Below are 15,929 nucleotides of genomic sequence, written 5' to 3' on the forward strand. Positions count from 1 at the left end.
TTAACTCTAATTTGGTAAAACAACCTTTTTTACAAATATGCCAGCACTTTCACCATTATTACCACTTGAAAGTCTATCCTACCTTTCACAGCGCTTTGGATACAAATTCTCAGTATTTCAAAATTCAGTAGAGATGTTCGGGTTCTAAAACGTATTCCAGGAGTTCTAGAGACACTCTGCCATTCCCCTGGTCTGTTGTTTTGAGCAATGAGACTTTTCATTTTAACACGGGTGTCATACCGGCTTTTTAAAGGCACAGTAAAACATTACTTGGAACCCTAGCCTAACTAACAAATTTATTTCATAGTGTTCTCAATACTTTCATACTGTTCGATAGCTCTAGGAAAATGAGTTTTTCAGTGTTTCACCAAAACCTTTTCCCGAAAACGCCATCTCCTTTTGAAGGGAAAAATAAATCTAAACAGTTTCACACTCGGTTCTCAGCTGTTAGAACAAGATTTCCCAGTGACAAAATTTTGCTGTTCAGATATTCAGTCTATTGGAATATGTACTCCTATTGTGTGAAGCACATTTCTAAATATTTCCCTAGTCTGGAGTCGTAAGTTCTGAGTGCTACACACCAAATTCTCCAGTGATTGAAGTTCATTCATTATGAATAGCCAAAATTACTACACTGTGACCGTAACCCTGTACCTAACCCTCTAACCCAAACCCTAAACCAAGCCCACACCTGAGCCTCGACCCTACCTAGCCCAAAACCTTATCCTAACCCTAACCATGAACAGAGCCCCAATTCTCTAACCCTAATACCAGAACTAATCTCGATGAGGTCATCACTCCCAGCTGGTCCCCTGGCCAAATCATTATCACCTGGGATCAATTAAGCCTGCCCACGTGGCCCCTCCCCCTTGGTGACGTCATCACATCCGGTTTAATGGCCTAACCAGGCTTCTTTCAAAATCGCCAACTCATTGTCCCGGAATAATAAATGTAACCAGTATCCAACTCGGTTCTATGTTCTTTGAACACGATTTCCTTGTCAGGAAACAATGTGTTACAGATATTAAGGCCCTTTATTCACGTATTCCTAGTGTATGAAGCACTTTCTTAGATATTAACCTAGGTTATCATTGTGAATTTCCCGAGTTGGGTCTCTCTCTTCCAGTGTCTCAAGCTTTTTCATTGTGAATTCTAATTTGGTAAAACAACCTTTTTTACAAATATGCCAGCACTTTCACCATTATTACCACTTGAAAGTCTATCCTACCTTTCACAGCGCTTTGGATACAAATTCTCAGTATTTCAAAATTCAGTAGAGATGTTCGGGTTCTAAAACGAATTCCAGGAGTTCTAGAGACACTCTGCCATTCCCCTAGTCTGTTGTTTTGAGCAATGAGACTTTTCATTTTAACACGGGTGTCATACCGGCTTTTTAAAGGCACAGTAAAACATTACTTGGAACCCTAGCCTAACTAACATTTTTATTTCATAGTGTTCTCAATACTTTCATACTGTTCGATAGCTCTAGGAAAATGAGTTTTTCAGTGTTTCACCAAAACCTTTTCCCGAAAACGCCATCTCCTTTTTAAGGAAAAAATAAATCTAAACAGTGTCACACTCGGTTCTCAGCTGTTTGATCAAGATTTCCCAGTGACAAAATTGTGCTGTTCAGATATTCAGTCTATTGGAATATGTACTCCTATTGTGTGAAGCACATTTCTAAATATTTCCCTAGTCTGGAGTCGTAAGTTCTGAGTGCTACACAACAAATTCTCCAGTGATTGAAGTTCATTCATTGTGAATAGCCAACATTACTACACTGTGACCGTAACCCTGTACCCAACCCTCTAACCCAAACCCTAAACCAAGCCCACACCTGAGCCTGGACCCTACCTAGCCCAAAACCTTATCCTAACCCTAACCATGAACAGAGCCCCAATTCTCTAACCCTAATACCAGAACTAATCTCAATGACTTCATCACTCCCAGCTGGTCCCCTGGCCAAATCGTTATCACCTGGGATCAATTAAGCCTGCCCACGTGGCCCCTCCCCCTTGGTGACGTCATCACATCCGGTTTAATGGCCTAACCAGGCTTCTTTCAAAATCGCCAACTCATTGTCCCGGAATAATAAATGTAACCAGTATCCAACTCGGTTCTATGTTCTTTGAACACTATTTCCTTGTCAGGAAACAATGTGTTACAGATATTAAGGCCCTTTATTCACGTATTCCTAGTGTTTGAAGCACTTTCTTAGATATTAACCTAGGTTATCATTGTGAATTTCCCGAGTTGGAGTCTCTCTCTTCCAGTTTCTCAAGCTTTTTCATTCTGAATTCTAATTTGGTAAAACAACCTTTTTTACAAATATACCAGTACATTCAACATTATTACCACTTGAAAGTCTATCCTACCTTTCACAGCGCTTTGGATACAAATTCTCAGTATTTCAAAATTCAGTAGAGATGTTCGGGTTCTAAAACGTATTCCAGGAGTTCTAGAGACACGCTGCCATTCCCCTGGTCTGTTGTTTTGAGAAAAGAGACTTTTCATTTTAACACGGGTGTCATTCTGGCTTTTTAAAGGCACAGTAAAACATTACTTGGAACCCTAGCCTAACTAACATGTTTATTTCATAGTGTTCTCAATACTTTCATACTGTTCGATAGCTCTAGGAAAATGAGTTTTTCAGTGTTTCACCAAAACCTTTTCCCGAAAACGCCAACTCCTTTTGACGGGAAAAATAAATGTAAACAGTGTCACACTCGCTTCTCAGCTGTTTGAACAAGATTTCCCAGTGACAAAATTGTGCTGTTCAGATATTCAGTCTATTGGAATATGTACTCCTATTGTGTGAAGCACATTTCTAAATATTTCCCTAGTCTGGAGTCGTAAGTTCTGAGTGCTACACACCAAATTGTCCAGTGATTGAAGCTCATGCATTGTGAATAGACAACATTACTACACTGTGACTGTAACCCTGTCCCCAACCCTCTAACCCAAACCCTAAACCAAGCCCACACCTGAGCCTCGACCCTACCTAGCCCAAAACCTTATCCTAACCCTAACCATGAACAGAGCCCCAATTCTCTAACCCTAATACCAGAACTAATCTCGATGAGGTCATCACTCCCAGCTGGTCCCCTGGCCAAATCATTATCACCTGGGATCAATTAAGCCTGCCCACGTGGCCCCTCCCCCTTGGTGACGTCATCACATCCGGTTTAATGGCCTAACCAGGCTTCTTTCAAAATCGCCAACTCATTGTCCCGGAATAATAAATGTAACCAGTATCCAACTCGGTTCTATGTTCTTTGAACACGATTTCCTTGTCAGGAAACAATGTGTTACAGATATTAAGGCCCTTTATTCACGTATTCCTAGTGTATGAAGCACTTTCTTAGATATTAACCTAGGTTATCATTGTGAATTTCCCGAGTTGGGTCTCTCTCTTCCAGTGTCTCAAGCTTTTTCATTGTGAATTCTAATTTGGTAAAACAACCTTTTTTACAAATATGCCAGCACTTTCACCATTATTACCACTTGAAAGTCTATCCTACCTTTCACAGCGCTTTGGATACAAATTCTCAGTATTTCAAAATTCAGTAGAGATGTTCGGGTTCTAAAACGTATTCCAGGAGTTCTAGAGACACTCTGCCATTCCCCTAGTCTGTTGTTTTGAGCAATGAGACTTTTCATTTTAACACGGGTGTCATACCGGCTTTTTAAAGGCACAGTAAAACATTACTTGGAACCCTAGCCTAACTAACATTTTTATTTCATAGTGTTCTCAATACTTTCATACTGTTCGATAGCTCTAGGAAAATGAGTTTTTCAGTGTTTCACCAAAACCTTTTCCCGAAAACGCCAACTCCTTTTCCCGGGAAAAATAAATGTAAACAGTGTCACACTCGCTTCTCAGCTGTTTGAACAAGATTTCCCAGTGACAAAATTGTGCTGTTCAGATATTCAGTCTATTGGAATATGTACTCCTATTGTGTGAAGCACATTTCTAAATATTTCCCTAGTCTGGAGTCGTAAGTTCTGAGTGCTACACACCAAATTGTCCAGTGATTGAAGCTCATTCATTGTGAATAGCCAACATTACTACAATGTGACCGTAACCCTGTGCCTAACCCTCTATCCCAAACCCTACACCTAGCCGACACCTGAGCCTGAACCCTACCTAGCCCAAAACCTTATCTTAACCCTAACCATGAACAGAGCCCCAATTCTCTAACCCTAATACCAGAACTAATCTCGATGACGTCATCACTCCCAGCTGGTCCCTTGGCCAAATCATTATCACCTGGGATCAATTAAGCCTGCCCACGTGGCCCCTCCTCCTTGTTGACGTCATCACATCCGGTTTAATGGCCTAACCAGGCTTCTTTCAAAATCGCCAACTCATTGTCCCGGAATAATAAATGTAACCAGTATCCAACTCGGTTCTATGTTCTTTGAACACGATTTCCTTGTCAGGAAACAATGTGTTACAGATATTAAGGCCCTTTATTCACGTATTCCTAGTGTTTGAAGCACTTTCTTAGATATTAACCTAGGTTATCATTGTGAATTTCCCGAGTTGGAGTCTCTCTCTTCCAGTGTTTCAAGCTTTTTCATTGTGAATTCTAATTTGGTAAAACAACCTTTTTTACAAATATGCCAGCACTTTCACCATTATTACCACTTGAAAGTCTATCCTACCTTTCACAGCGCTTTGGATACAAATTCTCAGTATTTCAAAATTCAGTAGAGATGTTCGGGTTCTAAAACGTATTCCAGGAGTTCTAGAGACACTCTGCCATTCCCCTGGTCTGTTGTTTTGAGCAATGAGACTTTTCATTTTAACACGGGTGTCATACCGGCTTTTTAAAGGCAAAGTAAAACATTACTTGGAACCCTAGCCTAACTAACAAATTTATTTCATAGTGTTCTCAATACTTTCATACTGTTCGATAGCTCTAGGAAAATGAGTTTTTCAGTGTTTCACCAAAACCTTTTCTCGAAAACGCCATCTCCTTTTGAAGGGAAAAATAAATCTAAACAGTGTCACACTCGGTTCTCAGCTGTTAGAACAAGATTTCCCAGTGACAAAATTGTGCTGTTCAGATATTCAGTCTATTGGAATATGTACTCCTATTGTGTGAAGCACATTTCTAAATATTTCCCTAGTCTGGAGTCGTAAGTTCTGAGTGCTACACACCAAATTCTCCAGTGATTGAAGTTCATTCATTATGAATAGCCAACATTACTACACTGTGACCGTAACCCTGTACCTAACCCTCTAACCCAAACCCTAAACCAAGCCCACACCTGAGCCTCGACCCTACCTAGCCCAAAACCTTATCCTAACCCTAACCATGAACAGAGCCCCAATTCTCTAACCCTAATACCAGAACTAATCTCGATGAGGTCATCACTCCCAGCTGGTCCCCTGGCCAAATCATTATCACCTGGGATCAATTAAGCCTGCCCACGTGGCCCCTCCCCCTTGGTGACGTCATCACATCCGGTTTAATGGCCTAACCAGGCTTCTTTCAAAATCGCCAACTCATTGTCCCGGAATAATAAATGTAACCAGTATCCAACTCGGTTCTATGTTCTTTGAACACGATTTCCTTGTCAGGAAACAATGTGTTACAGATATTAAGGCCCTTTATTCACGTATTCCTACTGTTTGAAGCACTTTCTTAGATATTAACCTAGGTTATCATTGTGAATTTCCCGAGTTGGGTCTCTCTCTTCCAGTGTCTCAAGCTTTTTCATTCTGAATTCTAATTTGGTAAAACAACCTTTTTTACAAATATACCAGTACTTTCAACATTATTACCACTTGAAAGTCTATCCTACCTTTCACAGCGCTTTGGATACAAATTCTCAGTATTTCAAAATTCAGTAGAGATGTTCGGGTTCTAAAACGTATTCCAGGAGTTCTAGAGACACGCTGCCATTCCCCTGGTCTGTTGTTTTGAGAAATGAGACTTTTCATTTTAACACGGGTGTCATTCTGGCTTTTTAAAGGCACAGTAAAACATTACTTGGAACCCTAGCCTAACTAACATGTTTATTTCATAGTGTTCTCAATACTTTCATACTGTTCGATAGCTCTAGGAAAATGAGTTTTTCAGTGTTTCACCAAAACCTTTTCCCGAAAACGCCAACTCCTTTTGACGGGAAAAATAAATGTAAACAGTGTCACACTCGCTTCTCAGCTGTTTGAACAAGATTTCCCAGTGACAAAATTGTGCTGTTCAGATATTCAGTCTATTGGAATATGTACTCCTATTGTGTGAAGCACATTTCTAAATATTTCCCTAGTCTGGAGTCGTAAGTTCTGAGTGCTACACACCAAATTGTGCAGTGATTGAAGCTCATTCATTGTGAATAGCCAACATTACTACACTGTGACTGTAACCCTGTCCCCAACCCTCTAACCCAAACCCTAAACCTAGCCCACGCCTGAGCCTGAACCCTACCTAGCCCAAAACCTTATCCTAACCCTAACCATGAACAGAGCCCCAATTCTCTAACCCTAATACCAGAACTAATCTCGATGACGTCATCACACGCAGCTGGTCCCCTGGCCAAATCATTATCACCTGGGATCAATTAAGCCTGCCCACGTGGCCCCTCCCCCTTGGTGACGTCATCACATCCGGTTTAATGGCCTAACCAGGCTTCTTTCAAAATCGCCAACTCATTGTCCCGGAATAATAAATGTACCCGGAATCCAACTAGGTTCTATGTTCTTTGAACACGATTTCCTTGTCAGGAAACAATGTGTTACAGATATTAAGGCCCTTTATTCACGTATTCCTAGTGTTTGAAGCACTTTCTTAGATATTAACCTAGGTTATCATTCTGAATTTCCCGAGTTGGAGTCTCTCTCTTCCAGTGTCTCAAGCTTTTTCATTGTGAATTCTAATTTGGTAAAACAACCTTTTTTACAAATATACCAGCACTTTCAACATTATTACCACTTGAAAGTCTATCCTACCTTTCACAGCGCTTTGGATACAAATTCTCAGTATTTCAAAATTCAGTAGAGATGTTCGGGTTCTAAAACGTATTCCAGGAGTTCTAGAGACACGCTGCCATTCCCCTGGTCTGTTGTTTTGAGCAATGAGACTTTTCATTTTAACACGGGTGTCATACCGGCTTTTTAAAGGCACAGTAAAACATTACTTGGAACACTAGCCTAACTAACATTTTTATATCATAGTGTTCTCAATACTTTCATACGGTTCGATAGCTCTAGGAAAATGAGTTTTTCAGTGTTTCACCAAAACCTTTTCCCGAAAACGCCAACTCCTTTTCCCGGGAAAAATAAATGTAAACAGTGTCACACTCGCTTCTCAGCTGTTTGAACAAGATTTCCCAGTGACAAAATTGTGCTGTTCAGATATTCAGTCTATTGGAATATGTACTCCTATTGTGTGAAGCACATTTCTAAATATTTCCCTAGTCTGGAGTCGTAAGTTCTGAGTGCTACACACCAAATTGTCCAGTGATTGAAGCTCATTCATTGTGAATAGCCAACATTACTACAATGTGACCGTAACCCTGTCCCTAACCCTCTATCCCAAACCCTACACCTAGCCGACACCTGAGCCTGAACCCTACCTAGCCCAAAACCTTATCTTAACCCTAACCATGAACAGAGCCCCAATTCTCTAACCCTAATACCAGAACTAATCTCGATGACGTCATCACTCCCAGCTGGTTTCTTGGCCAAATCATTATCACCTGGGATCAATTAAGCCTGCCCACGTGGCCCCTCCTCCTTGTTGACGTCATCACATCCGGTTTAATGGCCTAACCAGGCTTCTTTCAAAATCGCCAACTCATTGTCCCGGAATAATAAATGTAACCAGTATCTAAATCGGTTCTATGTTCTTTGAACACGATTTCCTTGTCAGGAAACAATGTGTTACAGATATTAAGGCCCTTTATTCACGTATTCCTAGTGTTTGAAGCACTTTCTTAGATATTAACCTAGGTTATCATTGTGAATTTCTCGAGTTGGAGTCTCTCTCTTCCAGTGTCTCAAGTTTTCATTCTGAATTCTAATTTGGTAAAACAACCTTTTTTACAAATATGCCAGCACTTTCAACATTATTACCCCTTGAAAGTCTATCCTACCTTTCACAGCGCTTTGGATACAAATTCTCAGTATTTCAAAATTCAGTAGAGATGTTCGGGTTCTAAAACGTATTCCAGGAGTTCTAGAGACACTCTGCCATTCCCCTGGTCTGTTGTTTTGAGCAATGAGACTTTTCATTTTAACACGGGTGTCATACCGGCTTTTTAAAGGCAAAGTAAAACATTACTTGGAACCCTAGCCTAACTAACAAATTTATTTCATAGTGTTCTCAATACTTTCATACTGTTCGATAGCTCTAGGAAAATGAGTTTTTCAGTGTTTCACCAAAACCTTTTCTCGAAAACGCCATCTCCTTTTGAAGGGAAAAATAAATCTAAACAGTGTCACACTCGGTTCTCAGCTGTTAGAACAAGATTTCCCAGTGACAAAATTGTGCTGTTCAGATATTCAGTCTATTGGAATATGTACTCCTATTGTGTGAAGCACATTTCTAAATATTTCCCTAGTCTGGAGTCGTAAGTTCTGAGTGCTACACACCAAATTCTCCAGTGATTGAAGTTCATTCATTATGAATAGCCAACATTACTACACTGTGACCGTAACCCTGTACCTAACCCTCTAACCCAAACCCTAAACCAAGCCCAAACCTGAGCCTCGACCCTACCTAGCCCAAAACCTTATCCTAACCCTAACCATGAACAGAGCCCCAATTCTCTAACCCTAATACCAGAACTAATCTCGATGAGGTCATCACTCCCAGCTGGTCCCCTGGCCAAATCATTATCACCTGGGATCAATTAAGCCTGCCCACGTGGCCCCTCCCCCTTGGTGACGTCATCACATCCGGTTTAATGGCCTAACCAGGCTTCTTTCAAAATCGCCAACTCATTGTCCCGGAATAATAAATGTAACCAGTATCCAACTCGGTTCTATGTTCTTTGAACACGATTTCCTTGTCAGGAAACAATGTGTTACAGATATTAAGGCCCTTTATTCACGTATTCCTAGTGTATGAAGCACTTTCTTAGATATTAACCTAGGTTATCATTGTGAATTTCCCGAGTTGGGTCTCTCTCTTCCAGTGTCTCAAGCTTTTTCATTGTGAATTCTAATTTGGTAAAACAACCTTTTTTACAAATATGCCAGCACTTTCACCATTATTACCACTTGAAAGTCTATCCTACCTTTCACAGCGCTTTGGATACAAATTCTCAGTATTTCAAAATTCAGTAGAGATGTTCGGGTTCTAAAACGTATTCCAGGAGTTCTAGAGACACTCTGCCATTCCCCTAGTCTGTTGTTTTGAGCAATGAGACTTTTCATTTTAACACGGGTGTCATACCGGCTTTTTAAAGGCACAGTAAAACATTACTTGGAACCCTAGCCTAACTAACATTTTTATTTCATAGTGTTCTCAATACTTTCATACTGTTCGATAGCTCTAGGAAAATGAGTTTTTCAGTGTTTCACCAAAACCTTTTCCCGAAAACGCCAACTCCTTTTCCCGGGAAAAATAAATGTAAACAGTGTCACACTCGCTTCTCAGCTGTTTGAACAAGATTTCCCAGTGACAAAATTGTGCTGTTCAGATATTCAGTCTATTGGAATATGTACTCCTATTGTGTGAAGCACATTTCTAAATATTTCCCTAGTCTGGAGTCGTAAGTTCTGAGTGCTACACACCAAATTGTCCAGTGATTGAAGCTCATTCATTGTGAATAGCCAACATTACTACAATGTGACCATAACCCTGTCCCTAACCCTCTATCCCAAACCCTACACCTAGCCGACACCTGAGCCTGAACCCTACCTAGCCCAAAACCTTATCTTAACCCTAACCATGAACAGAGCCCCAATTCTCTAACCCTAATACCAGAACTAATCTCGATGACGTCATCACTCCCAGCTGGTCCCTTGGCCAAATCATTATCACCTGGGATCAATTAAGCCTGCCCACGTGGCCCCTCCTCCTTGTTGACGTCATCACATCCGGTTTAATGGCCTAACCAGGCTTCTTTCAAAATCGCCAACTCATTGTCCCGGAATAATAAATGTAACCAGTATCCAACTCGGTTCTATGTTCTTTGAACACGATTTCCTTGTCAGGAAACAATGTGTTACAGATATTAAGGCCCTTTATTCACGTATTCCTAGTGTTTGAAGCACTTTCTTAGATATTAACCTAGGTTATCATTGTGAATTTCCCGAGTTGGAGTCTCTCTCTTCCAGTGTTTCAAGCTTTTTCATTGTTAACTCTAATTTGGTAAAACAACCTTTTTTACAAATATGCCAGCACTTTCACCATTATTACCACTTGAAAGTCTATCCTACCTTTCACAGCGCTTTGGATACAAATTCTCAGTATTTCAAAATTCAGTAGAGATGTTCGGGTTCTAAAACGTATTCCAGGAGTTCTAGAGACACTCTGCCATTCCCCTGGTCTGTTGTTTTGAGCAATGAGACTTTTCATTTTAACACGGGTGTCATACCGGCTTTTTAAAGGCACAGTAAAACATTACTTGGAACCCTAGCCTAACTAACAAATTTATTTCATAGTGTTCTCAATACTTTCATACTGTTCGATAGCTCTAGGAAAATGAGTTTTTCAGTGTTTCACCAAAACCTTTTCCCGAAAACGCCATCTCCTTTTGAAGGGAAAAATAAATCTAAACAGTTTCACACTCGGTTCTCAGCTGTTAGAACAAGATTTCCCAGTGACAAAATTTTGCTGTTCAGATATTCAGTCTATTGGAATATGTACTCCTATTGTGTGAAGCACATTTCTAAATATTTCCCTAGTCTGGAGTCGTAAGTTCTGAGTGCTACACACCAAATTCTCCAGTGATTGAAGTTCATTCATTATGAATAGCCAAAATTACTACACTGTGACCGTAACCCTGTACCTAACCCTCTAACCCAAACCCTAAACCAAGCCCACACCTGAGCCTCGACCCTACCTAGCCCAAAACCTTATCCTAACCCTAACCATGAACAGAGCCCCAATTCTCTAACCCTAATACCAGAACTAATCTCGATGAGGTCATCACTCCCAGCTGGTCCCCTGGCCAAATCATTATCACCTGGGATCAATTAAGCCTGCCCACGTGGCCCCTCCCCCTTGGTGACGTCATCACATCCGGTTTAATGGCCTAACCAGGCTTCTTTCAAAATCGCCAACTCATTGTCCCGGAATAATAAATGTAACCAGTATCCAACTCGGTTCTATGTTCTTTGAACACGATTTCCTTGTCAGGAAACAATGTGTTACAGATATTAAGGCCCTTTATTCACGTATTCCTAGTGTTTGAAGCACTTTCTTAGATATTAACCTAGGTTATCATTGTGAATTTCCCGAGTTGGAGTCTCTCTCTTCCAGTTTCTCAAGCTTTTTCATTCTGAATTCTAATTTGGTAAAACAACCTTTTTTACAAATATACCAGTACATTCAACATTATTACCACTTGAAAGTCTATCCTACCTTTCACAGCGCTTTGGATACAAATTCTCAGTATTTCAAAATTCAGTAGAGATGTTCGGGTTCTAAAACGTATTCCAGGAGTTCTAGAGACACGCTGCCATTCCCCTGGTCTGTTGTTTTGAGAAAAGAGACTTTTCATTTTAACACGGGTGTCATTCTGGCTTTTTAAAGGCACAGTAAAACATTACTTGGAACCCTAGCCTAACTAACATGTTTATTTCATAGTGTTCTCAATACTTTCATACTGTTCGATAGCTCTAGGAAAATGAGTTTTTCAGTGTTTCACCAAAACCTTTTCCCGAAAACGCCATCTCCTTTTTAAGGGAAAAATAAATCTAAACAGTGTCACACTCGGTTCTCAGCTGTTTGATCAAGATTTCCCAGTGACAAAATTGTGCTGTTCAGATATTCAGTCTATTGGAATATGTACTCCTATTGTGTGAAGCACATTTCTAAATATTTCCCTAGTCTGGAGTCGTAAGTTCTGAGTGCTACACAACAAATTCTCCAGTGATTGAAGTTCATTCATTGTGAATAGCCAACATTACTACACTGTGACCGTAACCCTGTACCCAACCCTCTAACCCAAACCCTAAACCAAGCCCACACCTGAGCCTGGACCCTACCTAGCCCAAAACCTTATCCTAACCCTAACCATGAACAGAGCCCCAATTCTCTAACCCTAATACCAGAACTAATCTCAATGACTTCATCACTCCCAGCTGGTCCCCTGGCCAAATCGTTATCACCTGGGATCAATTAAGCCTGCCCACGTGGCCCCTCCCCCTTGGTGACGTCATCACATCCGGTTTAATGGCCTAACCAGGCTTCTTTCAAAATCGCCAACTCATTGTCCCGGAATAATAAATGTAACCAGTATCCAACTCGGTTCTATGTTCTTTGAACACTATTTCCTTGTCAGGAAACAATGTGTTACAGATATTAAGGCCCTTTATTCACGTATTCCTAGTGTTTGAAGCACTTTCTTAGATATTAACCTAGGTTATCATTGTGAATTTCCCGAGTTGGAGTCTCTCTCTTCCAGTTTCTCAAGCTTTTTCATTCTGAATTCTAATTTGGTAAAACAACCTTTTTTACAAATATACCAGTACATTCAACATTATTACCACTTGAAAGTCTATCCTACCTTTCACAGCGCTTTGGATACAAATTCTCAGTATTTCAAAATTCAGTAGAGATGTTCGGGTTCTAAAACGTATTCCAGGAGTTCTAGAGACACGCTGCCATTCCCCTGGTCTGTTGTTTTGAGAAAAGAGACTTTTCATTTTAACACGGGTGTCATTCTGGCTTTTTAAAGGCACAGTAAAACATTACTTGGAACCCTAGCCTAACTAACATGTTTATTTCATAGTGTTCTCAATACTTTCATACTGTTCGATAGCTCTAGGAAAATGAGTTTTTCAGTGTTTCACCAAAACCTTTTCCCGAAAACGCCAACTCCTTTTGACGGGAAAAATAAATGTAAACAGTGTCACACTCGCTTCTCAGCTGTTTGAACAAGATTTCCCAGTGACAAAATTGTGCTGTTCAGATATTCAGTCTATTGGAATATGTACTCCTATTGTGTGAAGCACATTTCTAAATATTTCCCTAGTCTGGAGTCGTAAGTTCTGAGTGCTACACACCAAATTGTCCAGTGATTGAAGCTCATGCATTGTGAATAGACAACATTACTACACTGTGACTGTAACCCTGTCCCCAACCCTCTAACCCAAACCCTAAACCAAGCCCACACCTGAGCCTCGACCCTACCTAGCCCAAAACCTTATCCTAACCCTAACCATGAACAGAGCCCCAATTCTCTAACCCTAATACCAGAACTAATCTCGATGAGGTCATCACTCCCAGCTGGTCCCCTGGCCAAATCATTATCACCTGGGATCAATTAAGCCTGCCCACGTGGCCCCTCCCCCTTGGTGACGTCATCACATCCGGTTTAATGGCCTAACCAGGCTTCTTTCAAAATCGCCAACTCATTGTCCCGGAATAATAAATGTAACCAGTATCCAACTCGGTTCTATGTTCTTTGAACACGATTTCCTTGTCAGGAAACAATGTGTTACAGATATTAAGGCCCTTTATTCACGTATTCCTAGTGTATGAAGCACTTTCTTAGATATTAACCTAGGTTATCATTGTGAATTTCCCGAGTTGGGTCTCTCTCTTCCAGTGTCTCAAGCTTTTTCATTGTGAATTCTAATTTGGTAAAACAACCTTTTTTACAAATATGCCAGCACTTTCACCATTATTACCACTTGAAAGTCTATCCTACCTTTCACAGCGCTTTGGATACAAATTCTCAGTATTTCAAAATTCAGTAGAGATGTTCGGGTTCTAAAACGTATTCCAGGAGTTCTAGAGACACTCTGCCATTCCCCTAGTCTGTTGTTTTGAGCAATGAGACTTTTCATTTTAACACGGGTGTCATACCGGCTTTTTAAAGGCACAGTAAAACATTACTTGGAACCCTAGCCTAACTAACATTTTTATTTCATAGTGTTCTCAATACTTTCATACTGTTCGATAGCTCTAGGAAAATGAGTTTTTCAGTGTTTCACCAAAACCTTTTCCCGAAAACGCCAACTCCTTTTCCCGGGAAAAATAAATGTAAACAGTGTCACACTCGCTTCTCAGCTGTTTGAACAAGATTTCCCAGTGACAAAATTGTGCTGTTCAGATATTCAGTCTATTGGAATATGTACTCCTATTGTGTGAAGCACATTTCTAAATATTTCCCTAGTCTGGAGTCGTAAGTTCTGAGTGCTACACACCAAATTGTCCAGTGATTGAAGCTCATTCATTGTGAATAGCCAACATTACTACAATGTGACCATAACCCTGTCCCTAACCCTCTATCCCAAACCCTACACCTAGCCGACACCTGAGCCTGAACCCTACCTAGCCCAAAACCTTATCTTAACCCTAACCATGAACAGAGCCCCAATTCTCTAACCCTAATACCAGAACTAATCTCGATGACGTCATCACTCCCAGCTGGTCCCTTGGCCAAATCATTATCACCTGGGATCAATTAAGCCTGCCCACGTGGCCCCTCCTCCTTGTTGACGTCATCACATCCGGTTTAATGGCCTAACCAGGCTTCTTTCAAAATCGCCAACTCATTGTCCCGGAATAATAAATGTAACCAGTATCCAACTCGGTTCTATGTTCTTTGAACACGATTTCCTTGTCAGGAAACAATGTGTTACAGATATTAAGGCCCTTTATTCACGTATTCCTAGTGTTTGAAGCACTTTCTTAGATATTAACCTAGGTTATCATTGTGAATTTCCCGAGTTGGAGTCTCTCTCTTCCAGTGTTTCAAGCTTTTTCATTGTTAACTCTAATTTGGTAAAACAACCTTTTTTACAAATATGCCAGCACTTTCACCATTATTACCACTTGAAAGTCTATCCTACCTTTCACAGCGCTTTGGATACAAATTCTCAGTATTTCAAAATTCAGTAGAGATGTTCGGGTTCTAAAACGTATTCCAGGAGTTCTAGAGACACTCTGCCATTCCCCTGGTCTGTTGTTTTGAGCAATGAGACTTTTCATTTTAACACGGGTGTCATACCGGCTTTTTAAAGGCACAGTAAAACATTACTTGGAACCCTAGCCTAACTAACATTTTTATTTCATAGTGTTCTCAATACTTTCATACTGTTCGATAGCTCTAGGAAAATGAGTTTTTCAGTGTTTCACCAAAACCTTTTCCCGAAAACGCCAACTCCTTTTCCCGGGAAAAATAAATGTAAACAGTGTCACACTCGCTTCTCAGCTGTTTGAACAAGATTTCCCAGTGACAAAATTGTGCTGTTCAGATATTCAGTCTATTGGAATATGTACTCCTATTGTGTGAAGCACATTTCTAAATATTTCCCTAGTCTGGAGTCGTAAGTTCTGAGTGCTACACACCAAATTGTCCAGTGATTGAAGCTCATTCATTGTGAATAGCCAACATTACTACAATGTGACCATAACCCTGTCCCTAACCCTCTATCCCAAACCCTACACCTAGCCGACACCTGAGCCTGAACCCTACCTAGCCCAAAACCTTATCTTAACCCTAACCATGAACAGAGCCCCAATTCTCTAACCCTAATACCAGAACTAATCTCGATGACGTCATCACTCCCAGCTGGTCCCTTGGCCAAATCATTATCACCTGGGATCAATTAAGCCTGCCCACGTGGCCCCTCCTCCTTGTTGACGTCATCACATCCGGTTTAATGGCCTAACCAGGCTTCTTTCAAAATCGCCAACTCATTGTCCCGGAATAATAAATGTAACCAGTATCCAACTCGGTTCTATGTTCTTTGAACACGATTTCCTTGTCAGGAAACAATGTGTTACAGATAT

This window comes from Cnephaeus nilssonii (assembly GCF_951640355.1).
Source record: "Cnephaeus nilssonii genome assembly, chromosome: 4".
NCBI classification, from domain to species: Eukaryota; Metazoa; Chordata; class Mammalia; order Chiroptera; family Vespertilionidae; genus Cnephaeus; species Cnephaeus nilssonii.